We start from the raw sequence: 24,995 nt of genomic DNA, 5'->3' as shown, positions 1-24,995 counted from the left end.
GTGATTCACAATGAGCGCAACAGACAACAGTTGATCCTTTGTAGCAGTATCATATCTGCACTTTCTAACATTGTAAGACCAAGTCAAAATCCTGGCTGCATTGGCCGGGAATCGAACCCGGGCCTCCCGCGTGGCAGGCGAGAATTCTACTACTGAACCACCAATGCTCGACACAAGGCATGATGGGTAGCAGACGCGCGCACACAGCGCCACCATGAGGTCTCCACAGCACTTGGGTGGATTGTTTGCCAAATTTGGTAAGCACTCTCCTGTTCCCCTTCAAAGTCATTCATAATCCTTCTTTGGTGATCTTCTGACTTTTCATCCAGTGTCTTCATCGGGTAAAAACTGCAATTATTTTACATGTCTGGTTCAAGGTGAGCCTGGACACAATCCTTTTTCATTTCCAGTGACTGCAGTTTACTGTCAACTTGGACTTTGTGTGAGTTTGACATTTTTGCTAAGAAAAGAACTCGTAAGAGGTCACTGTGGCTAAGTGGTCTCAAGTGCTGAGTTGGAGTGGCAGCTCCCCTAGTTTGGTGCATTGGAAGCCAGCTTCTGAAAAAAATGCTGTCGACTGAACAGGGAGCTTCTTGTTGTAACAATGTACAGAGTCTTGGAAAAATGTTTTTCATAGAGTTGTTAGACTTCAAGTGTCCTGAGCTGTGATGCACTGCACAAGTTTGTCTGTGTCTCTGGCACAAAAAACAGCAACAGATCCCGTTGTTCAACTTCAAGTGTCGTGATTCACAATGAGCGCAACAGACAACAGTTGATCCTTTGTAGCAGTATCATATCTGCACTTTCTAACATTGTAAGACCAAGTCAAAATCCTGGCTGCATTGGCCGGGAATCGAACCCGGGCCTCCCGCGTGGCAGGCGAGAATTCTACTACTGAACCACCAATGCTCGACACAAGGCATGATGGGTAGCAGACGCGCGCACACAGCGCCACCATGAGGTCTCCACAGCACTTGGGTGGATTGTTTGCCAAATTTGGTAAGCACTCTCCTGTTCCCCTTCAAAGTCATTCATAATCCTTCTTTGGTGATCTTCTGACTTTTCATCCAGTGTCTTCATCGGGTAAAAACTGCAATTATTTTACATGTCTGGTTCAAGGTGAGCCTGGACACAATCCTTTTTCATTTCCAGTGACTGCAGTTTACTGTCAACTTGGACTTTGTGTGAGTTTGACATTTTTGCTAAGAAAAGAACTCGTAAGAGGTCACTGTGGCTAAGTGGTCTCAAGTGCTGAGTTGGAGTGGCAGCTCCCCTAGTTTGGTGCATTGGAAGCCAGCTTCTGAAAAAAATGCTGTCGACTGAACAGGGAGCTTCTTGTTGTAACAATGTACAGAGTCTTGGAAAAATGTTTTTCATAGAGTTGTTAGACTTCAAGTGTCCTGAGCTGTGATGCACTGCACAAGTTTGTCTGTGTCTCTGGCACAAAAAACAGCAACAGATCCCGTTGTTCAACTTCAAGTGTCGTGATTCACAATGAGCGCAACAGACAACAGTTGATCCTTTGTAGCAGTATCATATCTGCACTTTCTAACATTGTAAGACCAAGTCAAAATCCTGGCTGCATTGGCCGGGAATCGAACCCGGGCCTCCCGCGTGGCAGGCGAGAATTCTACCACTGAACCAACAATGCTCGACACAAGGCATGATGGGTAGCAGACGCGTGCACACAGCGCCACCATGAGGTCTCTACAGCACTTGGGTGGATTGTTTGCCAAATTTGGTAAGCACTCTCCTGTTCCCCTTCAAAGTCATTCATAATCCTTCTTTGGTGATCTTCTGACTTTTCATCCAGTTTCTTCATCGGGTAAAAACTGCAATTATTTTACATGTCTGGTTCAAGGTGAGCCTGGACACAATCCTTTTTCATTTCCAGTGACTGCAGTTTACTGTCAACTTGGACTTTGTGTGAGTTTGACATTTTTGCTAAGAAAAGAACTCTTAAGAGGTCACTGTGGCTAAGTGGTCTCAAGTGCTGAGTTGGAGTGGCAGCTCCCCTAGTTTGGTGCGTTGGAAGCCAGCTTCTGAAAAAAATGCTGTCGACTGAACAGGGAGCTTCTTGTTGTAACAATGTACAGAGTCTTGGAAAAATGTTTTTCATAGAGTTGTTAGACTTCAAGTGTCCTGAGCTGTGATGCACTGCACAAGTTTGTCTGTGTCTCTGGCACAAAAAACAGCAACAAATCCCGTTGTTCAACTTCAAGTGTCGTGATTCACAATGAGCGCAACAGACAACAGTTGATCCTTTGTAGCAGTATCATATCTGCACTTTCTAACATTGTAAGACCAAGTCAAAATCCTGGCTGCATTGGCCGGGAATCGAACCCGGGCCTCCCGCGTGGCAGGCGAGAATTCTACCACTGAACCACCAATGCTCGACACAAGGCATGATGGGTAGCAGACGCGCGCACACAGCGCCACCATGAGGTCTCCACAGCACTTGGGTGGATTGTTTGCCAAATTTGGTAAGCACTCTCCTGTTCCCCTTCAAAGTCATTCATAATCCTTCTTTGGTGATCTTCTGACTTTTCATCCAGTGTCTTCATCGGGTAAAAACTGCAATTATTTTACATGTCTGGTTCAAGGTGAGCCTGGACACAATCCTTTTTCATTTCCAGTGACTGCAGTTTACTGTCAACTTGGACTTTGTGTGAGTTTGACATTGTTGCTAAGAAAAGAACTCTTAAGAGGTCACTGTGGCTAAGTGGTCTCAAGTGCTGAGTTGGAGTGGCAGCTCCCCTAGTTTGGTGCGTTGGAAGCCAGCTTCTGAAAAAAATGCTGTCGACTGAACAGGGAGCTTCTTGTTGTAACAATGTACAGAGTCTTGGAAAAATGTTTTTCATAGAGTTGTTAGACTTCAAGTGTCCTGAGCTGTGATGCACTGCACAAGTTTGTCTGTGTCTCTGGCACAAAAAACAGCAACAGATCCCGTTGTTCAACTTCAAGTGTCGTGATTCACAATGAGCGCAACAGACAACAGTTGATCCTTTGTAGCAGTATCATATCTGCACTTTCTAACATTGTAAGACCAAGTCAAAATCCTGGCTGCATTGGCCGGGAATCGAACCCGGGCCTCCCGCGTGGCAGGCGAGAATTCTACTACTGAACCACCAATGCTCGACACAAGGCATGATGGGTAGCAGACGCGCGCACACAGCGCCACCATGAGGTCTCCACAGCACTTGGGTGGATTGTTTGCCAAATTTGGTAAGCACTCTCCTGTTCCCCTTCAAAGTCATTCATAATCCTTCTTTGGTGATCTTCTGACTTTTCATCCAGTGTCTTCATCGGGTAAAAACTGCAATTATTTTACATGTCTGGTTCAAGGTGAGCCTGGACACAATCCTTTTTCATTTCCAGTGACTGCAGTTTACTGTCAACTTGGACTTTGTGTGAGTTTGACATTGTTGCTAAGAAAAGAACTCTTAAGAGGTCACTGTGGCTAAGTGGTCTCAAGTGCTGAGTTGGAGTGGCAGCTCCCCTAGTTTGGTGCGTTGGAAGCCAGCTTCTGAAAAAAATGCTGTCGACTGAACAGGGAGCTTCTTGTTGTAACAATGTACAGAGTCTTGGAAAAATGTTTTTCATAGAGTTGTTAGACTTCAAGTGTCCTGAGCTGTGATGCACTGCACAAGTTTGTCTGTGTCTCTGGCACAAAAAACAGCAACAGATCCCGTTGTTCAACTTCAAGTGTCGTGATTCACAATGAGCGCAACAGACAACAGTTGATCCTTTGTAGCAGTATCATATCTGCACTTTCTAACATTGTAAGACCAAGTCAAAATCCTGGCTGCATTGGCCGGGAATCGAACCCGGGCCTCCCGCGTGGCAGGCGAGAATTCTACTACTGAACCACCAATGCTCGACACAAGGCATGATGGGTAGCAGACGTGCGCACACAGCGCCACCATGAGGTCTCCACAGCACTTGGGTGGATTGTTTGCCAAATTTGGTAAGCACTCTCCTGTTCCCCTTCAAAGTCATTCATAATCCTTCTTTGGTGATCTTCTGACTTTTCATCCAGTGTCTTCATCGGGTAAAAACTGCAATTATTTTACATGTCTGGTTCAAGGTGAGCCTGGACACAATCCTTTTTCATTTCCAGTGACTGCAGTTTACTGTCAACTTGGACTTTGTGTGAGTTTGACATTTTTGCTAAGAAAAGAACTCGTAAGAGGTCACTGTGGCTAAGTGGTCTCAAGTGCTGAGTTGGAGTGGCAGCTCCCCTAGTTTGGTGCATTGGAAGCCAGCTTCTGAAAAAAATGCTGTCGACTGAACAGGGAGCTTCTTGTTGTAACAATGTACAGAGTCTTGGAAAAATGTTTTTCATAGAGTTGTTAGACTTCAAGTGTCCTGAGCTGTGATGCACTGCACAAGTTTGTCTGTGTCTCTGGCACAAAAAACAGCAACAGATCCCGTTGTTCAACTTCAAGTGTCGTGATTCACAATGAGCGCAACAGACAACAGTTGATCCTTTGTAGCAGTATCATATCTGCACTTTCTAACATTGTAAGACCAAGTCAAAATCCTGGCTGCATTGGCCGGGAATCGAACCCGGGCCTCCCGCGTGGCAGGCGAGAATTCTACCACTGAACCAACAATGCTCGACACAAGGCATGATGGGTAGCAGACGCGTGCACACAGCGCCACCATGAGGTCTCTACAGCACTTGGGTGGATTGTTTGCCAAATTTGGTAAGCACTCTCCTGTTCCCCTTCAAAGTCATTCATAATCCTTCTTTGGTGATCTTCTGACTTTTCATCCAGTTTCTTCATCGGGTAAAAACTGCAATTATTTTACATGTCTGGTTCAAGGTGAGCCTGGACACAATCCTTTTTCATTTCCAGTGACTGCAGTTTACTGTCAACTTGGACTTTGTGTGAGTTTGACATTTTTGCTAAGAAAAGAACTCTTAAGAGGTCACTGTGGCTAAGTGGTCTCAAGTGCTGAGTTGGAGTGGCAGCTCCCCTAGTTTGGTGCGTTGGAAGCCAGCTTCTGAAAAAAATGCTGTCGACTGAACAGGGAGCTTCTTGTTGTAACAATGTACAGAGTCTTGGAAAAATGTTTTTCATAGAGTTGTTAGACTTCAAGTGTCCTGAGCTGTGATGCACTGCACAAGTTTGTCTGTGTCTCTGGCACAAAAAACAGCAACAGATCCCGTTGTTCAACTTCAAGTGTCGTGATTCACAATGAGCGCAACAGACAACAGTTGATCCTTTGTAGCAGTATCATATCTGCACTTTCTAACATTGTAAGACCAAGTCAAAATCCTGGCTGCATTGGCCGGGAATCGAACCCGGGCCTCCCGCGTGGCAGGCGAGAATTCTACCACTGAACCACCAATGCTCGACACAAGGTATGATGGGTAGTAGACACGCGCACACAGCGCCACCATGAGGTCTCCACAGCACTTGGGTGGATTGTTTGCCAAATTTGGTAAGCACTCTCCTGTTCCCCTTCAAAGTCATTCATAATCCCTTTGGTGATCTTCTGACTTTTCATCCAGTGTCTTCATCGGGTAAAAACTGCAATTATTTTACATGTCTGGTTCAAGGTGAGCCTGGACACAATCCTTTTTCATTTCCAGTGACTGCAGTTTACTGTCAACTTGGACTTTGTGTGAGTTTGACATTGTTGCTAAGAAAAGAACTCTTAAGAGGTCACTGTGGCTAAGTGGTCTCAAGTGCTGAGTTGGAGTGGCAGCTCCCCTAGTTTGGTGCGTTGGAAGCCAGCTTCTGAAAAAAATGCTGTCGACTGAACAGGGAGCTTCTTGTTGTAACAATGTACAGAGTCTTGGAAAAATGTTTTTCATAGAGTTGTTAGACTTCAAGTGTCCTGAGCTGTGATGCACTGCACAAGTTTGTCTGTGTCTCTGGCACAAAAAACAGCAACAGATCCCGTTGTTCAACTTCAAGTGTCGTGATTCACAATGAGCGCAACAGACAACAGTTGATCCTTTGTAGCAGTATCATATCTGCACTTTCTAACATTGTAAGACCAAGTCAAAATCCTGGCTGCATTGGCCGGGAATCGAACCCGGGCCTCCCGCGTGGCAGGCGAGAATTCTACCACTGAACCAACAATGCTCGACACAAGGCATGATGGGTAGCAGACGCGTGCACACAGCGCCACCATGAGGTCTCTACAGCACTTGGGTGGATTGTTTGCCAAATTTGGTAAGCACTCTCCTGTTCCCCTTCAAAGTCATTCATAATCCTTCTTTGGTGATCTTCTGACTTTTCATCCAGTTTCTTCATCGGGTAAAAACTGCAATTATTTTACATGTCTGGTTCAAGGTGAGCCTGGACACAATCCTTTTTCATTTCCAGTGACTGCAGTTTACTGTCAACTTGGACTTTGTGTGAGTTTGACATTTTTGCTAAGAAAAGAACTCTTAAGAGGTCACTGTGGCTAAGTGGTCTCAAGTGCTGAGTTGGAGTGGCAGCTCCCCTAGTTTGGTGCGTTGGAAGCCAGCTTCTGAAAAAAATGCTGTCGACTGAACAGGGAGCTTCTTGTTGTAACAATGTACAGAGTCTTGGAAAAATGTTTTTCATAGAGTTGTTAGACTTCAAGTGTCCTGAGCTGTGATGCACTGCACAAGTTTGTCTGTGTCTCTGGCACAAAAAACAGCAACAGATCCCGTTGTTCAACTTCAAGTGTCGTGATTCACAATGAGCGCAACAGACAACAGTTGATCCTTTGTAGCAGTATCATATCTGCACTTTCTAACATTGTAAGACCAAGTCAAAATCCTGGCTGCATTGGCCGGGAATCGAACCCGGGCCTCCCGCGTGGCAGGCGAGAATTCTACCACTGAACCACCAATGCTCGACACAAGGTATGATGGGTAGTAGACACGCGCACACAGCGCCACCATGAGGTCTCCACAGCACTTGGGTGGATTGTTTGCCAAATTTGGTAAGCACTCTCCTGTTCCCCTTCAAAGTCATTCATAATCCCTTTGGTGATCTTCTGACTTTTCATCCAGTGTCTTCATCGGGTAAAAACTGCAATTATTTTACATGTCTGGTTCAAGGTGAGCCTGGACACAATCCTTTTTCATTTCCAGTGACTGCAGTTTACTGTCAACTTGGACTTTGTGTGAGTTTGACATTGTTGCTAAGAAAAGAACTCTTAAGAGGTCACTGTGGCTAAGTGGTCTCAAGTGCTGAGTTGGAGTGGCAGCTCCCCTAGTTTGGTGCGTTGGAAGCCAGCTTCTGAAAAAAATGCTGTCGACTGAACAGGGAGCTTCTTGTTGTAACAATGTACAGAGTCTTGGAAAAATGTTTTTCATAGAGTTGTTAGACTTCAAGTGTCCTGAGCTGTGATGCACTGCACAAGTTTGTCTGTGTCTCTGGCACAAAAAACAGCAACAGATCCCGTTGTTCAACTTCAAGTGTCGTGATTCACAATGAGCGCAACAGACAACAGTTGATCCTTTGTAGCAGTATCATATCTGCACTTTCTAACATTGTAAGACCAAGTCAAAATCCTGGCTGCATTGGCCGGGAATCGAACCCGGGCCTCCCGCGTGGCAGGCGAGAATTCTACCACTGAACCACCAATGCTCGACACAAGGCATGATGGGTAGCAGACGCGCGCACACAGCGCCACCATGAGGTCTCCACAGCACTTGGGTGGATTGTTTGCCAAATTTGGTAAGCACTCTCCTGTTCCCCTTCAAAGTCATTCATAATCCTTCTTTGGTGATCTTCTGACTTTTCATCCAGTGTCTTCATCGGGTAAAAACTGCAATTATTTTACATGTCTGGTTCAAGGTGAGCCTGGACACAATCCTTTTTCATTTCCAGTGACTGCAGTTTACTGTCAACTTGGACTTTGTGTGAGTTTGACATTTTTGCTAAGAAAAGAACTCTTAAGAGGTCACTGTGGCTAAGTGGTCTCAAGTGCTGAGTTGGAGTGGCAGCTCCCCTAGTTTGGTGCGTTGGAAGCCAGCTTCTGAAAAAAATGCTGTCGACTGAACAGGGAGCTTCTTGTTGTAACAATGTACAGAGTCTTGGAAAAATGTTTTTCATAGAGTTGTTAGACTTCAAGTGTCCTGAGCTGTGATGCACTGCACAAGTTTGTCTGTGTCTCTGGCACAAAAAACAGCAACAGATCCCGTTGTTCAACTTCAAGTGTCGTGATTCACAATGAGCGCAACAGACAACAGTTGATCCTTTGTAGCAGTATCATATCTGCACTTTCTAACATTGTAAGACCAAGTCAAAATCCTGGCTGCATTGGCCGGGAATCGAACCCGGGCCTCCCGCGTGGCAGGCGAGAATTCTACCACTGAACCACCAATGCTCGACACAAGGTATGATGGGTAGTAGACACGCGCACACAGCGCCACCATGAGGTCTCCACAGCACTTGGGTGGATTGTTTGCCAAATTTGGTAAGCACTCTCCTGTTCCCCTTCAAAGTCATTCATAATCCCTTTGGTGATCTTCTGACTTTTCATCCAGTGTCTTCATCGGGTAAAAACTGCAATTATTTTACATGTCTGGTTCAAGGTGAGCCTGGACACAATCCTTTTTCATTTCCAGTGACTGCAGTTTACTGTCAACTTGGACTTTGTGTGAGTTTGACATTGTTGCTAAGAAAAGAACTCTTAAGAGGTCACTGTGGCTAAGTGGTCTCAAGTGCTGAGTTGGAGTGGCAGCTCCCCTAGTTTGGTGCGTTGGAAGCCAGCTTCTGAAAAAAATGCTGTCGACTGAACAGGGAGCTTCTTGTTGTAACAATGTACAGAGTCTTGGAAAAATGTTTTTCATAGAGTTGTTAGACTTCAAGTGTCCTGAGCTGTGATGCACTGCACAAGTTTGTCTGTGTCTCTGGCACAAAAAACAGCAACAGATCCCGTTGTTCAACTTCAAGTGTCGTGATTCACAATGAGCGCAACAGACAACAGTTGATCCTTTGTAGCAGTATCATATCTGCACTTTCTAACATTGTAAGACCAAGTCAAAATCCTGGCTGCATTGGCCGGGAATCGAACCCGGGCCTCCCGCGTGGCAGGCGAGAATTCTACCACTGAACCACCAATGCTCGACACAAGGCATGATGGGTAGCAGACGCGCGCACACAGCGCCACCATGAGGTCTCCACAGCACTTGGGTGGATTGTTTGCCAAATTTGGTAAGCACTCTCCTGTTCCCCTTCAAAGTCATTCATAATCCTTCTTTGGTGATCTTCTGACTTTTCATCCAGTGTCTTCATCGGGTAAAAACTGCAATTATTTTACATGTCTGGTTCAAGGTGAGCCTGGACACAATCCTTTTTCATTTCCAGTGACTGCAGTTTACTGTCAACTTGGACTTTGTGTGAGTTTGACATTTTTGCTAAGAAAAGAACTCTTAAGAGGTCACTGTGGCTAAGTGGTCTCAAGTGCTGAGTTGGAGTGGCAGCTCCCCTAGTTTGGTGCGTTGGAAGCCAGCTTCTGAAAAAAATGCTGTCGACTGAACAGGGAGCTTCTTGTTGTAACAATGTACAGAGTCTTGGAAAAATGTTTTTCATAGAGTTGTTAGACTTCAAGTGTCCTGAGCTGTGATGCACTGCACAAGTTTGTCTGTGTCTCTGGCACAAAAAACAGCAACAGATCCCGTTGTTCAACTTCAAGTGTCGTGATTCACAATGAGCGCAACAGACAACAGTTGATCCTTTGTAGCAGTATCATATCTGCACTTTCTAACATTGTAAGACCAAGTCAAAATCCTGGCTGCATTGGCCGGGAATCGAACCCGGGCCTCCCGCATGGCAGGCGAGAATTCTACTACTGAACCACCAATGCTCGACACAAGGCATGATGGGTAGCAGACGCGCGCACACAGCGCCACCATGAGGTCTCCACAGCACTTGGGTGGATTGTTTGCCAAATTTGGTAAGCACTCTCCTGTTCCCCTTCAAAGTCATTCATAATCCTTCTTTGGTGATCTTCTGACTTTTCATCCAGTGTCTTCATCGGGTAAAAACTGCAATTATTTTACATGTCTGGTTCAAGGTGAGCCTGGACACAATCCTTTTTCATTTCCAGTGACTGCAGTTTACTGTCAACTTGGACTTTGTGTGAGTTTGACATTGTTGCTAAGAAAAGAACTCTTAAGAGGTCACTGTGGCTAAGTGGTCTCAAGTGCTGAGTTGGAGTGGCAGCTCCCCTAGTTTGGTGCGTTGGAAGCCAGCTTCTGAAAAAAATGCTGTCGACTGAACAGGGAGCTTCTTGTTGTAACAATGTACAGAGTCTTGGAAAAATGTTTTTCATAGAGTTGTTAGACTTCAAGTGTCCTGAGCTGTGATGCACTGCACAAGTTTGTCTGTGTCTCTGGCACAAAAAACAGCAACAGATCCCGTTGTTCAACTTCAAGTGTCGTGATTCACAATGAGCGCAACAGACAACAGTTGATCCTTTGTAGCAGTATCATATCTGCACTTTCTAACATTGTAAGACCAAGTCAAAATCCTGGCTGCATTGGCCGGGAATCGAACCCAGGCCTCCCGCGCGAGAGCCCTGTATAGTACTCCTTAACTTCCTTAACTTTTCCCGTTCGTTCTCTATGGTAGTCCTTATCACTACGGATGTAATATACTTTTGGCCATTATGGAGATTTTAGGATGACATCTATAAATTCATCTCCTTGGCCCATTTCCTTAATTTTCCCTCCTTAGAGGTCCAGAGAGTTAACTTTTCCTCACCTCACCTCAGCTTGAGAGTAGGGCTAGCGTGAAGCCCCTTTCTTAGGTGGAAAGTAATGGGACTGCTGGTAGAAAGAATATTTCTCCCCGTCGGGGAATCGAACCCCGGTATTCCGCGTGACAGGCGGAGATACTGTCCACTATACTAACGAGGACTTCTGTGGTGCTGCTTTTGGCTCGTGAACGGGCTGATGGCAGCATTCCAGTATTTACCAGGACTATACAGAGAACCTGAGGAAAGCATGTCCAACGTCCAACCAATTCTACCACTGAACCACCAATGCTCAACACAAGGCACGATGGGTAGCAGACACGCGCATTCAGCGCCACCATGAGGTCTCCACAGCACTTGGGTGGATTGTTTGCCAAATTTGGTAAGCACTCTCCTGTTCCCCTTCAAAGTCATTCATAATCCCTTTGGTGATCTTCTGACTTTTCATCCAGTGTCTTCATTGGGTAAAAACTGCAATTATTTTACATGTCTGGTTCAAGGTGAGCCTGGACACAATCCTTTTTCATTTCCAGTGACTGCAGTTTACTGTCAACTTGGACTTTGTGTGAGTTTGACATTTTTGCTAAGAAAAGAACTCTTAAGAGGTCACTGTGGCTAAGTGGTCTCAAGTGCTGAGTTGGAGTGGCAGCTCCCCTAGTTTGGTGCGTTGGAAGCCAGCTTCTGAAAAAAATGCTGTCGACTGAACAGGGAGCTTCTTGTAACAATGTACAGAGTCTTGGAAAAATGTTTTTCATAGAGTTGTTAGACTTCAAGTGTCCTGAGCTGTGATGCACTGCACAAGTTTGTCTGTGTCTCTGGCACAAAAAACAGCAACAGATCCCGTTGTTCAACTTCAAGTGTCGTGATTCACAATGAGCGCAACAGACAACAGTTGATCCTTTGTAGCAGTATCATATCTGCACTTTCTAACATTGTAAGACCAAGTCAAAATCCTGGCTGCATTGGCCGGGAATCGAACCCAGGCCTCCCGCGCGAGAGCCCTGTATATTACTCCTTAACTTCCTTAACTTTTCCCGTTCGTTCTCTATGGTAGTCCTTATCACTACGGATGTAATATACTTTTGGCCATTATGGAGATTTTAGGATGACATCTATAAATTCATCTCTTTGGCCCATTTCCTTAATTTTCCCTCCTTAGAGGTCCAGAGAGTTAACTTTTCCTCACCTCACCTCAGCTTGAGAGTAGGGCTAGCGTGAAGCCCCTTTCTTAGGTGGCAAGTAATGGGACTGCTGGTAGAAAGAATATTTCTCCCCGTCGGGGAATCGAACCCCGGTCTTCCGCGTGACAGGCGGAGATACTGTCCACTATACTAACGAGGACTTCTGTGGTGCTGTTTTTGGCTCGTGAACGGGCTGATGGCAGCATTCCAGTATTTACCAGGACTATACAGAGAACCTGAGGAAAGCATGTCCAACGTCCAACCAATTCTACCACTGAACCACCAATGCTCAACACAAGGCACGATGGGTAGCAGACACGCGCATACAGCGCCACCATGAGGTCTCCACAGCACTTGGGTGGATTGTTTGCCAAATTTGGTAAGCACTCTCCTGTTCCCCTTCAAAGTCATTCATAATCCCTTTGGTGATCTTCTGACTTTTCATCCAGTGTCTTCATCGGGTAAAAACTGCAATTATTTTACATGTCTGGTTCAAGGTGAGCCTGGACACAATCCTTTTTCATTTCCAGTGACTGCAGTTTACTGTCAACTTGGACTTTGTGTGAGTTTGACATTGTTGCTAAGAAAAGAACTCTTAAGAGGTCACTGTGGCTAAGTGGTCTCAAGTGCTGAGTTGGAGTGGCAGCTCCCCTAGTTTGGTGCGTTGGAAGCCAGCTTCTGAAAAAAATGCTGTCGACTGAACAGGGAGCTTCTTGTTGTAACAATGTACAGAGTCTTGGAAAAATGTTTTTCATAGAGTTGTTAGACTTCAAGTGTCCTGAGCTGTGATGCACTGCACAAGTTTGTCTGTGTCTCTGGCACAAAAAACAGCAACAGATCCCGTTGTTCAACTTCAAGTGTCGTGATTCACAATGAGCGCAACAGACAACAGTTGATCCTTTGTAGCAGTATCATATCTGCACTTTCTAACATTGTAAGACCAAGTCAAAATCCTAGCTGCATTGGCCGGGAATCGAACCTGGGCCTCCCGCGCGAGAGCCCTGTATAGTACTCCTTAACTTCCTTAACTTTTCCCGTTCGTTCTCTATGGTAGTCCTTATCACTACGGATGTAACATACTTTTGGCCATTATGGAGATTTTAGGATGACATCTATAAATTCATCTCCTTGGCCCATTTCCTTAATTTTCCCTCCTTAGAGGTCCAGAGAGTTAACTTTTCCTCACCTCACCTCAGCTTGAGAGTAGGGCTAGCGTGAAGCCCCTTTCTTAGGTGGCAAGTAATGGGACTGCTGGTAGAAAGAATATTTCTCCCCTTCGGGGAATCGAACCCCGGTCTTCCGCGTGACAGGCGGAGATACTGTCCACTATACTAACGAGGACTTCTGTGGTGCTGTTTTTGGCTCGTGAACGGGCTGATGGCAGCATTCCAGTATTTACCAGGACTATACAGAGAACCTGAGGAAAGCATGTCCAACGTCCAACCAATTCTACCACTGAACCACCAATGCTCAACACAAGGCACGATGGGTAGCAGACGCGCGGATACAGCGCCACCATGAGGTCTCCACAGCACTTGGGTGGATTGTTTGTCAAATTTGGTAAGCACTCTCCTGTTCCCCTTCAAAGTCATTCATAATCCCTTTGGTGATCTTCTGACTTTTCATCCAGTGTCTTCATCGGGTAAAAACTGCAATTATTTTACATGTCTGGTTCAAGGTGAGCCTGGACACAATCCTTTTTCATTTCCAGTGACTGCAGTTTACTGTCAACTTGGACTTTGTGTGAGTTTGACATTGTTGCTAAGAAAAGAACTCTTAAGAGGTCACTGTGGCTAAGTGGTCTCAAGTGCTGAGTTGGAGTGGCAGCTCCCCTAGTTTGGTGCGTTGGAAGCCAGCTTCTGAAAAAAATGCTGTCGACTGAACAGGGAGCTTCTTGTTGTAACAATGTACAGAGTCTTGGAAAAATGTTTTTCATAGAGTTGTTAGACTTCAAGTGTCCTGAGCTGTGATGCACTGCACAAGTTTGTCTGTGTCTCTGACACAAAAAACAGCAACAGATCCCGTTGTTCAACTTCAAGTGTCGTGATTCACAATGAGCGCAACAGACAACAGTTGATCCTTTGTAGCAGTATCATATCTGCACTTTCTAACATTGTAAGACCAAGTCAAAATCCTAGCTGCATTGGCCGGGAATCGAACCCAGGCCTCCCGCGTGAGAGCCCTGTATAGTACTCCTTAACTTCCTTAACTTTTCCCGTTCGTTCTCTATGGTAGTCCTTATCACTACGGATGTAACATACTTTTGGCCATTATGGAGATTTTAGGATGACATCTATAAATTCATCTCCTTGGCCCATTTCCTTAATTTTCCCTCCTTAGAGGTCCAGAGAGTTAACTTTTCCTCACCTCACCTCAGCTTGAGAGTAGGGCTAGCGTGAAGCCCCTTTCTTAGGTGGAAAGTAATGGGACTGCTGGTAGAAAGAATATTTCTCCCCGTCGGGGAATCGAACCCCGGTATTCCGCGTGACAGGCGGAGATACTGTCCACTATACTAACGAGGACTTCTGTGGTGCTGCTTTTGGCTCGTGAACGGGCTGATGGCAGCATTCCAGTATTTACCAGGACTATACAGAGAACCTGAGGAAAGCATGTCCAACGTCCAACCAATTCTACCACTGAACCACCAATGCTCAACACAAGGCACGATGGGTAGCAGACACGCGCATTCAGCGCCACCATGAGGTCTCCACAGCACTTGGGTGGATTGTTTGCCAAATTTGGTAAGCACTCTCCTGTTCCCCTTCAAAGTCATTCATAATCCCTTTGGTGATCTTCTGACTTTTCATCCAGTGTCTTCATTGGGTAAAAACTGCAATTATTTTACATGTCTGGTTCAAGGTGAGCCTGGACACAATCCTTTTTCATTTCCAGTGACTGCAGTTTACTGTCAACTTGGACTTTGTGTGAGTTTGACATTTTTGCTAAGAAAAGAACTCTTAAGAGGTCACTGTGGCTAAGTGGTCTCAAGTGCTGAGTTGGAGTGGCAGCTCCCCTAGTTTGGTGCGTTGGAAGCCAGCTTCTGAAAAAAATGCTGTCGACTGAACAGGGAGCTTCTTGTAACAATGTACAGAGTCTTGGAAAAATGTTTTTCATAGAGTTGTTAGACTTCAAGTGTCCTGAGCTGTGATGCACTGCACAAGTTTGTCTGTGTCTCTGGCACAAAAAACAGCAACAGATCCCGTTGTTCAACTTCAAGTGTCGTGATTCACAATGAGCGCAACAGACAACAGTTGATCCTTTGTAGCAGTATCATATCTGCACTTTCTAACATTGTAAGACCAAGTCAAAATCCTGGCTGCATTGGCCGGGAATCGAACCCAGGCCTCCCGCGCGAGAGCCCTGTATATTACTCCTTAACTTCCTTAACTTTTCCCGTTCGTTCTCTATGGTAGTCCTTATCACTACGGATGTAATATACTTTTGGCCATTATGGAGATTTTAGGATGACATCTATAAATTCATCTCTTTGGCCCATTTCCTTAATTTTCCCTCCTTAGAGGTCCAGAGAGTTAACTTTTCCTCACCTCACCTCAGCTTGAGAGTAGGGCTAGCGTGAAGCCCCTTTCTTAGGTGGCAAGTAATGGGACTGCTGGTAGAAAGAATATTTCTCCCCGTCGGGGAATCGAACCCCGGTCTTCCGCGTGACAGGCGGAGATACTGTCCACTATACTAACGAGGACTTCTGTGGTGCTGTTTTTGGCTCGTGAACGGGCTGATGGCAGCATTCCAGTATTTACCAGGACTATACAGAGAACCTGAGGAAAGCATGTCCAACGTCCAACCAATTCTACCACTGAACCACCAATGCTCAACACAAGGCACGATGGGTAGCAGACACGCGCATACAGCGCCACCATGAGGTCTCCACAGCACTTGGGTGGATTGTTTGCCAAATTTGGTAAGCACTCTCCTGTTCCCCTTCAAAGTCATTCATAATCCCTTTGGTGATCTTCTGACTTTTCATCCAGTGTCTTCATCGGGTAAAAACTGCAATTATTTTACATGTCTGGTTCAAGGTGAGCCTGGACACAATCCTTTTTCATTTCCAGTGACTGCAGTTTACTGTCAACTTGGACTTTGTGTGAGTTTGACATTGTTGCTAAGAAAAGAACTCTTAAGAGGTCACTGTGGCTAAGTGGTCTCAAGTGCTGAGTTGGAGTGGCAGCTCCCCTAGTTTGGTGCGTTGGAAGCCAGCTTCTGAAAAAAATGCTGTCGACTGAACAGGGAGCTTCTTGTTGTAACAATGTACAGAGTCTTGGAAAAATGTTTTTCATAGAGTTGTTAGACTTCAAGTGTCCTGAGCTGTGATGCACTGCACAAGTTTGTCTGTGTCTCTGGCACAAAAAACAGCAACAGATCCCGTTGTTCAACTTCAAGTGTCGTGATTCACAATGAGCGCAACAGACAACAGTTGATCCTTTGTAGCAGTATCATATCTGCACTTTCTAACATTGTAAGACCAAGTCAAAATCCTGGCTGCATTGGCCGGGAATCGAACCCGGGCCTCCCGCGCGAGAGCCCTGTATAGTACTCCTTAACTTCCTTAACTTTTCCCGTTCGTTCTCTATGGTAGTCCTTATCACTACGGATGTAACATACTTTTGGCCATTATGGAGATTTTAGGATGACATCTATAAATTCATCTCCTTGGCCCATTTCCTTAATTTTCCCTCCTTAGAGGTCCAGAGAGTTAACTTTTCCTCACCTCACCTCAGCTTGAGAGTAGGGCTAGCGTGAAGCCCCTTTCTTAGGTGGCAAGTAATGGGACTGCTGGTAGAAAGAATATTTCTCCCCGTCGGGGAATCGAACCCCAGTCTTCCGCGTGACAGGCAGAGATACTGTCCACTATACTAACGAGGACTTCTGTGGTGCTGTTTTTGGCTCGTGAACGGGCTGATGGCAGCATTCCAGTATTTACCAGGACTATACAGAGAACCTGAGGAAAGCATGTCCAACGTCCAACCAATTCTACCACTGAACCACCAATGCTCAACACAAGGCACGATGGGTAGCAGACGCGCGGATACAGCGCCACCATGAGGTCTCCACAGCACTTGGGTGGATTGTTTGTCAAATTTGGTAAGCACTCTCCTGTTCCCCTTCAAAGTCATTCATAATCCCTTTGGTGATCTTCTGACTTTTCATCCAGTGTCTTCATCGGGTAAAAACTGCAATTATTTTACATGTCTGGTTCAAGGTGAGCCTGGACACAATCCTTTTTCATTTCCAGTGACTGCAGTTTACTGTCAACTTGGACTTTGTGTGAGTTTGACATTGTTGCTAAGAAAAGAACTCTTAAGAGGTCACTGTGGCTAAGTGGTCTCAAGTGATGAGTTGGAGTGGCAGCTCCCCTAGTTTGGTGCGTTGGAAGCCAGCTTCTGAAAAAAATGCTGTCAACTGAACAGGGAGCTTCTTGTTGTAACAATGTACAGAGTCTTGGAAAAATGTTTTTCATAGAGTTGTTAGACTTCAAGTGTCCTGAGCTGTGATGCACTGCACAAGTTTGTCTGTGTCTCTGGCACAAAAAACAGCAACAAATCCTGTTGTTCAACTTCAAGTGTCACGATTCACAATGAGCGCAACAGACAACAGTTGATCCTTTGTAGCAGTATCATATCTGCACTTTCTAACATTGTAAGACCAAGTCAAAGTCCTGGCTGCATTGGCCGGGAATCGAACCCGGGCCTCCCGCGTGGCAGGCGAGAATTCTACCACTGAACCACCAATGCTCAACACAAGGCATGATGGGTAGCAGACGCGCGGATACAGCGCCACCATGAGGTCTCCACAGCACTTGGGTGGATTGTTTGTCAAATTTGGTAAGCACTCTCCTGTTCCCCTTCAAAGTCATTCATAATCCCTTTGGTGATCTTCTGACTTTTCATCCAGTGTCTTCATCGGGTAAAAACTGCAATTATTTTACATGTCTGGTTCAAGGTGAGCCTGGACACAATCCTTTTTCATTTCCAGTGACTGCAGTTTACTGTCAACTTGGACTTTGTGTGAGTTTGACATTTTTGCTAAGAAAAGAACTCTTAAGAGGTCACTGTGGCTAAGTGGTCTCAAGTGCTGAGTTGGAGTGGCAGCTCCCCTAGTTTGGTGCGTTGGAAGCCAGCTTCTGAAAAAAATGCTGTCGACTGAACAGGGAGCTTCTTGTTGTAACAATGTACAGAGTCTTGGAAAAATGTTTTTCATAGAGTTGTTAGACTTCAAGTGTCCTGAGCTGTGATGCACTGCACAAGTTTGTCTGTGTCTCTGACACAAAAAACAGCAACAGATCCCGTTGTTCAACTTCAAGTGTCGTGATTCACAATGAGCGCAACAGACAACAGTTGATCCTTTGTAGCAGTATCATATCTGCACTTTCTAACATTGTAAGACCAAGTCAAAATCCTGGCTGCATTGGCCGGGAATCGAACCCAGGCCTCCCGCGTGGCAGGCGAGAATTCTACCACTGAACCACCAATGCTCGACACAAGGCATGATGGGTAGCAGACGCGTGCATACAGCGCCACCATGAGGTCTCCACAGCACTTGGGTGGATTGTTTGCCAAATTTGGTAAGCACTCTCCTGTTCCCCTTCAAAGTCATTCATAATCCTTCTTTGGTGATCTTCTGACTTTTCATCCAGTTTCTTCATCGGGTAAAAACTGCAATTATTTTACATGTCTGGTTCAAGGTGAGCCTGGACACAATCCTTTTTCATTTCCAGTGACTGCAGTTTACTGTCAACTTGGACTTTGTGTGAGTTTGACATTTTTGCTAAGAAAAGAACTCTTAAGAGGTCACTGTGGCTAAGTGGTCTCAAGTGCTGAGTTGGAGTGGCAGCTCCCCTAGTTTGGTGCGTTGGAAGCCAGCTTCTGAAAAAAATGCTGTCGACTGAACAGGGAGCTTCTTGTTGTAACAATGTACAGAGTCTTGGAAAAATGTTTTTCATAGAGTTGTTAGACTTCAAGTGTCCTGAGCTGTGATGCACTGCACAAGTTTGTCTGTGTCTCTGACACAAAAAACAGCAACAGATCCCGTTGTTCAACTTCGTGTCGTGATTCACAATGAGCGCAACAGACAACAGTTGATCCTTTGTAGCAGTATCATATCTGCACTTTCTAACATTGTAAGACCAAGTCAAAATCCTAGCTGCATTGGCCGGGAATCGAACCCAGGCCTCCCGCGCGAGAGCCCTGTATAGTACTCCTTAACTTCCTTAACTTTTCCCGTTCGTTCTCTATGGTAGTCCTTATCACTACGGATGTAACATACTTTTGGCCATTATGGAGATTTTAGGATGACATCTATAAATTCATCTCCTTGGCCCATTTCCTTAATTTTCCCTCCTTAGAGGTCCAGAGAGTTAACTTTTCCTCACCTCACCTCAGCTTGAGAGTAGGGCTAGCGTGAAGCCCCTTTCTTAGGTGGCAAGTAATGGGACTGCTGGTAGAAAGAATATTTCTCCCCGTCGGGGAATCGAACCCCGGTCTTCCGCGTGACAGGCAGAGATACTGTCCACTATACTAACGAGGACTTCTGTGGTGCTGTTTTTGGCTCGTGAACGGGCTGATGGCAGCATTCCAGTATTTACCAGGACTATACAGAGAACCTGAGGAAAGCATGTCCAACGTCCAACCAATTCTACCACTGAACCACCAATGCTCAACACAAGGCACGATGGGTAGCAGACACGCGCATACAGCGCCACCATGAGGTCTCCACAGCACTTGGGTGGATTGTTTGCCAAATTTGGTAAGCACTCTCCTGTTCCCCTTCAAAGTCATTCATAATCCCTTTGGTGATCTTCTGACTTTTCATCCAGTGTCTTCATCGGGTAAAAACTGCAATTATTTTACATGTCTGGTTCAAGGTGAGCCTGGACACAATCCTTTTTCATTTCCAGTGACTGCAGTTTACTGTCAACTTGGACTTTGTGTGAGTTTGACATTGTTGCTAAGAAAAGAACTCTTAAGAGGTCACTGTGGATAAGTGGTCTCAAGTGCTGAGTTGGAGTGGCAGCTCCCCTAGTTTGGTGCGTTGGAAGCCAGCTTCTGAAAAAAATGCTGTCGACTGAACAGGGAGCTTCTTGTTGTAACAATGTACAGAGTCTTGGAAAAATGTTTTTCATAGAGTTGTTAGACTTCAAGTGTCCTGAGCTGTGATGCACTGCACAAGTTTGTCTGTGTCTCTGGCACAAAAAACAGCAACAGATCCCGTTGTTCAACTTCAAGTGTCGTGATTCACAATGAGCGCAACAGACAACAGTTGATCCTTTGTAGCAGTATCATATCTGCACTTTCTAACATTGTAAGACCAAGTCAAAATCCTAGCTGCATTGGCCGGGAATCGAACCCAGGCCTCCCGCGCGAGAGCCCTGTATAGTACTCCTTAACTTCCTTAACTTTTCCCGTTCGTTCTCTATGGTAGTCCTTATCACTACGGATGTAACATACTTTTGGCCATTATGGAGATTTTAGGATGACATCTATAAATTCATCTCCTTGGCCCATTTCCTTAATTTTCCCTCCTTAGAGGTCCAGAGAGTTAACTTTTCCTCACCTCACCTCAGCTTGAGAGTAGGGCTAGCGTGAAGCCCCTTTCTTAGGTGGCAAGTAATGGGACTGCTGGTAGAAAGAATATTTCTCCCCGTCGGGGAATCGAACCCCGGTCTTCCGCGTGACAGGCAGAGATACTGTCCACTATACTAACGAGGACTTCTGTGGTGCTGTTTTTGGCTCGTGAACGGGCTGATGGCAGCATTCCAGTATTTACCAGGACTATACAGAGAACCTGAGGAAAGCATGTCCAACGTCCAACCAATTCTACCACTGAACCACCAATGCTCAACACAAGGCACGATGGGTAGCAGACACGCGCATACAGCGCCACCATGAGGTCTCCACAGCACTTGGGTGGATTGTTTGCCAAATTTGGTAAGCACTCTCCTGTTCCCCTTCAAAGTCATTCATAATCCCTTTGGTGATCTTCTGACTTTTCATCCAGTGTCTTCATCGGGTAAAAACTGCAATTATTTTACATGTCTGGTTCAAGGTGAGCCTGGACACAATCCTTTTTCATTTCCAGTGACTGCAGTTTACTGTCAACTTGGACTTTGTGTGAGTTTGACATTGTTGCTAAGAAAAGAACTCTTAAGAGGTCACTGTGGCTAAGTGGTCTCAAGTGCTGAGTTGGAGTGGCAGCTCCCCTAGTTTGGTGCGTTGGAAGCCAGCTTCTGAAAAAAATGCTGTCGACTGAACAGGGAGCTTCTTGTTGTAACAATGTACAGAGTCTTGGAAAAATGTTTTTCATAGAGTTGTTAGACTTCAAGTGTCCTGAGCTGTGATGCACTGCACAAGTTTGTCTGTGTCTCTGGCACAAAAAACAGCAACAAATCCTGTTGTTCAACTTCAAGTGTCACGATTCACAATGAGCGCAACAGACAACAGTTGATCCTTTGTAGCAGTATCATATCTGCACTTTCTAACATTGTAAGACCAAGTCAAAATCCTGGCTGCATTGGCCGGGAATCGAACCCGGGCCTCCCGCGTGGCAGGCGAGAATTCTACCACTGAACCACCAATGCTCAACACAAGGCATGATGGGTAGCAGACGCGCGGATACAGCGCCACCATGAGGTCTCCACAGCACTTGGGTGGATTGTTTGTCAAATTTGGTAAGCACTCTCCTGTTCCCCTTCAAAGTCATTCATAATCCCTTTGGTGATCTTCTGACTTTTCATCCAGTGTCTTCATCGGGTAAAAACTGCAATTATTTTACATGTCTGGTTCAAGGTGAGCCTGGACACAATCCTTTTTCATTTCCAGTGACTGCAGTTTACTGTCAACTTGGACTTTGTGTGAGTTTGACATTGTTGCTAAGAAAAGAACTCTTAAGAGGTCACTGTGGCTAAGTGGTCTCAAGTGCTGAGTTGGAGTGGCAGCTCCCCTAGTTTGATGCGTTGGAAGCCAGCTTCTGAAAAAAATGCTGTCGACTGAACAGGGAGCTTCTTGTTGTAACAATGTACAGAGTCTTGGAAAAATGTTTTTCATAGAGTTGTTAGACTTCAAGTGTCCTGAGCTGTGATGCACTGCACAAGTTTGTCTGTGTCTCTGACACAAAAAACAGCAACAGATCCTGTTGTTCAACTTCAAGTGTCATGATTCACAATGAGCGCAACAGACAACAGTTGATCCTTTGTAGCAGTATCATATCTGCACTTTCTAACATTGTAAGACCAAGTCAAAATCCTGGCTGCATTGGCCGGGAATCGAACCCAGGCCTCCCGCGTGGCAGGCGAGAATTCTACCACTGAACCACCAATGCTCGACACAAGGCATGATGGGTAGCAGACGCGCGCACACAGCGCCACCATGAGGTTTCCACAGCACTTGGGTGGATTGTTTGCCAAATTTGGTAAGCACTCTCCTGTTCCCCTTCAAAGTCATTCATAATCCTTCTTTGGTGATCTTCTGACTTTTCATCCAGTGTCTTCATCAGGTAAAAACTGCAATTATTTTACATGTCTGGTTCAAGGTGAGCCTGGTCACAATCCTTTTTCATTTCCAGTGACTGCAGTTTACTGTCAACTTGGACTTTGTGTGAGTTTGACATTTTTGCTAAGAAAAGAACTCTTAAGAGGTCACTGTGGCTAAGTGGTCTCAAGTGCTGAGTTGGAGTGGCAGCTCCCCTAGTTTGGTGCGTTGGAAGCCAGCTTCTGAAAAAAATGCTGTCGACTGAACAGGGAGCTTCTTGTTGTAACAATGTACAGAGTCTTGGAAAAATGTTTTTCATAGAGTTGTTAGACTTCAAGTGTCCTGAGCTGTGATGCACTGCACAAGTTTGTCTGTGTCTCTGGCACAAAAAACAGCAACAGATCCTGTTGTTCAACTTCAAGTGTTGTGATTCACAATGAGCGCAACAGACAACAGTTGATCCTTTGTAGCAGTATCATATCTGCACTTTCTAACATTGTAAGACCAAGTCAAAATCCTGGCTGCATTGGCCGGGAATCGAACCCGGGCCTCCCGCGTGGCAGGCGAGAATTCTACCACTGAACCACCAATGCTCGACACAAGGCATGATGGGTAGCAGACGTGCGCACACAGCGCCACCATGAGGTCTCCACAGCACTTGGGTGGATTGTTTGCCAAATTTGGTAAGCACTCTCCTGTTCCCCTTCAAAGTCATTCATAATCCTTCTTTGGTGATCTTCTGACTTTTCATCCAGTTTCTTCATCGGGTAAAAACTGCAATTATTTTACATGTCTGGTTCAAGGTGAGCCTGGACACAATCCTTTTTCATTTCCAGTGACTGCAGTTTACTGTCAACTTGGACTTTGTGTGAGTTTGACATTTTTGCTAAGAAAATAACTCTTAAGAGGTCACTGTGGCTAAGTGGTCTCAAGTGCTGAGTTGGAGTGGCAGCTCCCCTAGTTTGGTGCGTTGGAAACCAGCTTCTGAAAAAAATGCTGTCGACTGAACAGGGAGCTTCTTGTTGTAACAATGTACAGAGTCTTGGAAAAATGTTTTTCATAGAGTTGTTAGACTTCAAGTGTCCTGAGCTGTGATGCACTGCACAAGTTTGTCTGTGTCTCTGGCACAAAAAACAGCAACAGATCCTGTTGTTCAACTTCAAGTGTCATGATTCACAATGAGCGCAACAGACAACAGTTGATCCTTTGTAGCAGTATCATATCTGCACTTTCTAACATTGTAAGACCAAGTCAAAATCCTGGCTGCATTGGCCGGGAATCGAACCCGGGCCTCCCGCGTGGCAGGCGAGAATTCTACCACTGAACCACCAATGCTCAACACAAGGCATGATGGGTAGCAGACGCGCGCACACAGCGCCACCATGAGGTCTCCACAGCACTTGGGTGGATTGTTTGCCAAATTTGGTAAGCACTCTCCTGTTCCCCTTCAAAGTCATTCATAATCCTTCTTTGGTGATCTTCTGACTTTTCATCCAGTGTCTTCATCAGGTAAAAACTGCAATTATTTTACATGTCTGGTTCAAGGTGAGCCTGGACACAATCCTTTTTCATTTCCAGTGACTGCAGTTTACTGTCAACTTGGACTTTGTGTGAGTTTGACATTTTTGCTAAGAAAAGAACTCTTAAGAGGTCACTGTGGCTAAGTGGTCTCAAGTGCTGAGTTGGAGTGGCAGCTCCCCTAGTTTGGTGCGTTGGAAGCCAGCTTCTGAAAAAAATGCTGTCGACTGAACAGGGAGCTTCTTGTTGTAACAATGTACAGAGTCTTGGAAAAATGTTTTTCATAGAGTTGTTAGACTTCAAGTGTCCTGAGCTGTGATGCACTGCACAAGTTTGTCTGTGTCTCTGGCACAAAAAACAGCAACAGATCCTGTTGTTCAACTTCAAGTGTCATGATTCACAATGAGCGCAACAGACAACAGTTGATCCTTTGTAGCAGTATCATATCTGCACTTTCTAACATTGTAAGACCAAGTCAAAATCCTGGCTGCATTGGCCGGGAATCGAACCCGGGCCTCCCGCGCGAGAGCCCTGTATAGTACTCCTTAACTTCCTTAACTTTTCCCGTTCGTTCTCTATGGTAGTCCTTATCACTACGGATGTAATATACTTTTGGCCATTATGGAGATTTTAGGATGACATCTATAAATTCATCTCTTTGGCCCATTTCCTTAATTTTCCCTCCTTAGAGGTCCAGAGAGTTAACTTTTCCTCACCTCACCTCAGCTTGAGAGTAGGGCTAGCGTGAAGCCCCTTTCTTAGGTGGAAAGTAATGGGACTGCTGGTAGAAAGAATATTTCTCCCCGTCGGGGAATCGAACCCCGGTCTTCCGCGTGACAGGCGGAGATACTGTCCACTATACTAACGAGGACTTCTGTGGTGCTGCTTTTGGCTCGTGAACAGGCTGATGGCAGCATTCCAGTATTTACCAGGACTATACAGAGAACCTGAGGAAAGCATGTCCAACGTCCAACCAATTCTACCACTGAACCACCAATGCTCAACACAAGGCACGATGGGTAGCAGACACGCGCATACAGCGCCACCATGAGGTCTCCACAGCACTTGGGTGGATTGTTTGCCAAATTTGGTAAGCACTCTCCTGTTCCCCTTCAAA

General features: G+C 45.5%; 27 non-coding genes across 27 annotated transcripts; all 27 read right to left on the bottom strand.

Moving 5' to 3' along the window:
• Positions 1–96: 96 nt before the first annotated feature.
• Positions 97–167, bottom strand: trnag-gcc (transfer RNA glycine (anticodon GCC)). Its single transcript has one exon. It is a non-coding gene; the product is annotated as a tRNA-Gly (tRNA).
• A 671-nt stretch (positions 168–838) lies between these two features.
• On the bottom strand, positions 839–909 carry trnag-gcc (transfer RNA glycine (anticodon GCC)). The gene has a single exon. It is a non-coding gene; the product is annotated as a tRNA-Gly (tRNA).
• Positions 910–1,580: 671 nt separating this feature from the next.
• On the bottom strand, positions 1,581–1,651 carry trnag-gcc (transfer RNA glycine (anticodon GCC)). The gene has a single exon. It is a non-coding gene; the product is annotated as a tRNA-Gly (tRNA).
• A 671-nt stretch (positions 1,652–2,322) lies between these two features.
• On the bottom strand, positions 2,323–2,393 carry trnag-gcc (transfer RNA glycine (anticodon GCC)). The gene has a single exon. It is a non-coding gene; the product is annotated as a tRNA-Gly (tRNA).
• A 671-nt stretch (positions 2,394–3,064) lies between these two features.
• trnag-gcc (transfer RNA glycine (anticodon GCC)) lies at positions 3,065–3,135 on the bottom strand. The gene has a single exon. It is a non-coding gene; the product is annotated as a tRNA-Gly (tRNA).
• A 671-nt stretch (positions 3,136–3,806) lies between these two features.
• On the bottom strand, positions 3,807–3,877 carry trnag-gcc (transfer RNA glycine (anticodon GCC)). The gene has a single exon. It is a non-coding gene; the product is annotated as a tRNA-Gly (tRNA).
• Positions 3,878–4,548: 671 nt separating this feature from the next.
• On the bottom strand, positions 4,549–4,619 carry trnag-gcc (transfer RNA glycine (anticodon GCC)). Its single transcript has one exon. It is a non-coding gene; the product is annotated as a tRNA-Gly (tRNA).
• Positions 4,620–5,290: 671 nt separating this feature from the next.
• On the bottom strand, positions 5,291–5,361 carry trnag-gcc (transfer RNA glycine (anticodon GCC)). Its single transcript has one exon. It is a non-coding gene; the product is annotated as a tRNA-Gly (tRNA).
• Positions 5,362–6,030: 669 nt separating this feature from the next.
• Positions 6,031–6,101, bottom strand: trnag-gcc (transfer RNA glycine (anticodon GCC)). The gene has a single exon. It is a non-coding gene; the product is annotated as a tRNA-Gly (tRNA).
• Positions 6,102–6,772: 671 nt separating this feature from the next.
• Positions 6,773–6,843, bottom strand: trnag-gcc (transfer RNA glycine (anticodon GCC)). Its single transcript has one exon. It is a non-coding gene; the product is annotated as a tRNA-Gly (tRNA).
• A 669-nt stretch (positions 6,844–7,512) lies between these two features.
• trnag-gcc (transfer RNA glycine (anticodon GCC)) lies at positions 7,513–7,583 on the bottom strand. The gene has a single exon. It is a non-coding gene; the product is annotated as a tRNA-Gly (tRNA).
• Positions 7,584–8,254: 671 nt separating this feature from the next.
• trnag-gcc (transfer RNA glycine (anticodon GCC)) lies at positions 8,255–8,325 on the bottom strand. The gene has a single exon. It is a non-coding gene; the product is annotated as a tRNA-Gly (tRNA).
• A 669-nt stretch (positions 8,326–8,994) lies between these two features.
• Positions 8,995–9,065, bottom strand: trnag-gcc (transfer RNA glycine (anticodon GCC)). Its single transcript has one exon. It is a non-coding gene; the product is annotated as a tRNA-Gly (tRNA).
• A 671-nt stretch (positions 9,066–9,736) lies between these two features.
• On the bottom strand, positions 9,737–9,807 carry trnag-gcc (transfer RNA glycine (anticodon GCC)). Its single transcript has one exon. It is a non-coding gene; the product is annotated as a tRNA-Gly (tRNA).
• Positions 9,808–10,789: 982 nt separating this feature from the next.
• On the bottom strand, positions 10,790–10,861 carry trnad-guc (transfer RNA aspartic acid (anticodon GUC)). The gene has a single exon. It is a non-coding gene; the product is annotated as a tRNA-Asp (tRNA).
• A 1,106-nt stretch (positions 10,862–11,967) lies between these two features.
• trnad-guc (transfer RNA aspartic acid (anticodon GUC)) lies at positions 11,968–12,039 on the bottom strand. Its single transcript has one exon. It is a non-coding gene; the product is annotated as a tRNA-Asp (tRNA).
• A 2,290-nt stretch (positions 12,040–14,329) lies between these two features.
• Positions 14,330–14,401, bottom strand: trnad-guc (transfer RNA aspartic acid (anticodon GUC)). Its single transcript has one exon. It is a non-coding gene; the product is annotated as a tRNA-Asp (tRNA).
• A 1,106-nt stretch (positions 14,402–15,507) lies between these two features.
• Positions 15,508–15,579, bottom strand: trnad-guc (transfer RNA aspartic acid (anticodon GUC)). The gene has a single exon. It is a non-coding gene; the product is annotated as a tRNA-Asp (tRNA).
• A 1,979-nt stretch (positions 15,580–17,558) lies between these two features.
• On the bottom strand, positions 17,559–17,629 carry trnag-gcc (transfer RNA glycine (anticodon GCC)). Its single transcript has one exon. It is a non-coding gene; the product is annotated as a tRNA-Gly (tRNA).
• Positions 17,630–18,298: 669 nt separating this feature from the next.
• On the bottom strand, positions 18,299–18,369 carry trnag-gcc (transfer RNA glycine (anticodon GCC)). Its single transcript has one exon. It is a non-coding gene; the product is annotated as a tRNA-Gly (tRNA).
• A 980-nt stretch (positions 18,370–19,349) lies between these two features.
• Positions 19,350–19,421, bottom strand: trnad-guc (transfer RNA aspartic acid (anticodon GUC)). Its single transcript has one exon. It is a non-coding gene; the product is annotated as a tRNA-Asp (tRNA).
• Positions 19,422–20,530: 1,109 nt separating this feature from the next.
• trnad-guc (transfer RNA aspartic acid (anticodon GUC)) lies at positions 20,531–20,602 on the bottom strand. The gene has a single exon. It is a non-coding gene; the product is annotated as a tRNA-Asp (tRNA).
• Positions 20,603–21,400: 798 nt separating this feature from the next.
• On the bottom strand, positions 21,401–21,471 carry trnag-gcc (transfer RNA glycine (anticodon GCC)). The gene has a single exon. It is a non-coding gene; the product is annotated as a tRNA-Gly (tRNA).
• Positions 21,472–22,140: 669 nt separating this feature from the next.
• Positions 22,141–22,211, bottom strand: trnag-gcc (transfer RNA glycine (anticodon GCC)). Its single transcript has one exon. It is a non-coding gene; the product is annotated as a tRNA-Gly (tRNA).
• Positions 22,212–22,882: 671 nt separating this feature from the next.
• On the bottom strand, positions 22,883–22,953 carry trnag-gcc (transfer RNA glycine (anticodon GCC)). Its single transcript has one exon. It is a non-coding gene; the product is annotated as a tRNA-Gly (tRNA).
• A 671-nt stretch (positions 22,954–23,624) lies between these two features.
• On the bottom strand, positions 23,625–23,695 carry trnag-gcc (transfer RNA glycine (anticodon GCC)). Its single transcript has one exon. It is a non-coding gene; the product is annotated as a tRNA-Gly (tRNA).
• A 982-nt stretch (positions 23,696–24,677) lies between these two features.
• trnad-guc (transfer RNA aspartic acid (anticodon GUC)) lies at positions 24,678–24,749 on the bottom strand. Its single transcript has one exon. It is a non-coding gene; the product is annotated as a tRNA-Asp (tRNA).
• Between the last annotated feature and the right edge of the window lie 246 nt (positions 24,750–24,995).

The sequence above is a fragment of the Labrus mixtus genome, chromosome 10, assembly GCF_963584025.1.
Source record: "Labrus mixtus chromosome 10, fLabMix1.1, whole genome shotgun sequence".
Taxonomy (NCBI): Eukaryota; Metazoa; Chordata; class Actinopteri; order Labriformes; family Labridae; genus Labrus; species Labrus mixtus.
The sequence above is the reverse complement of the archived record's forward strand: the minus strand, read 5'-3'. Positions and strand labels throughout refer to the sequence as shown.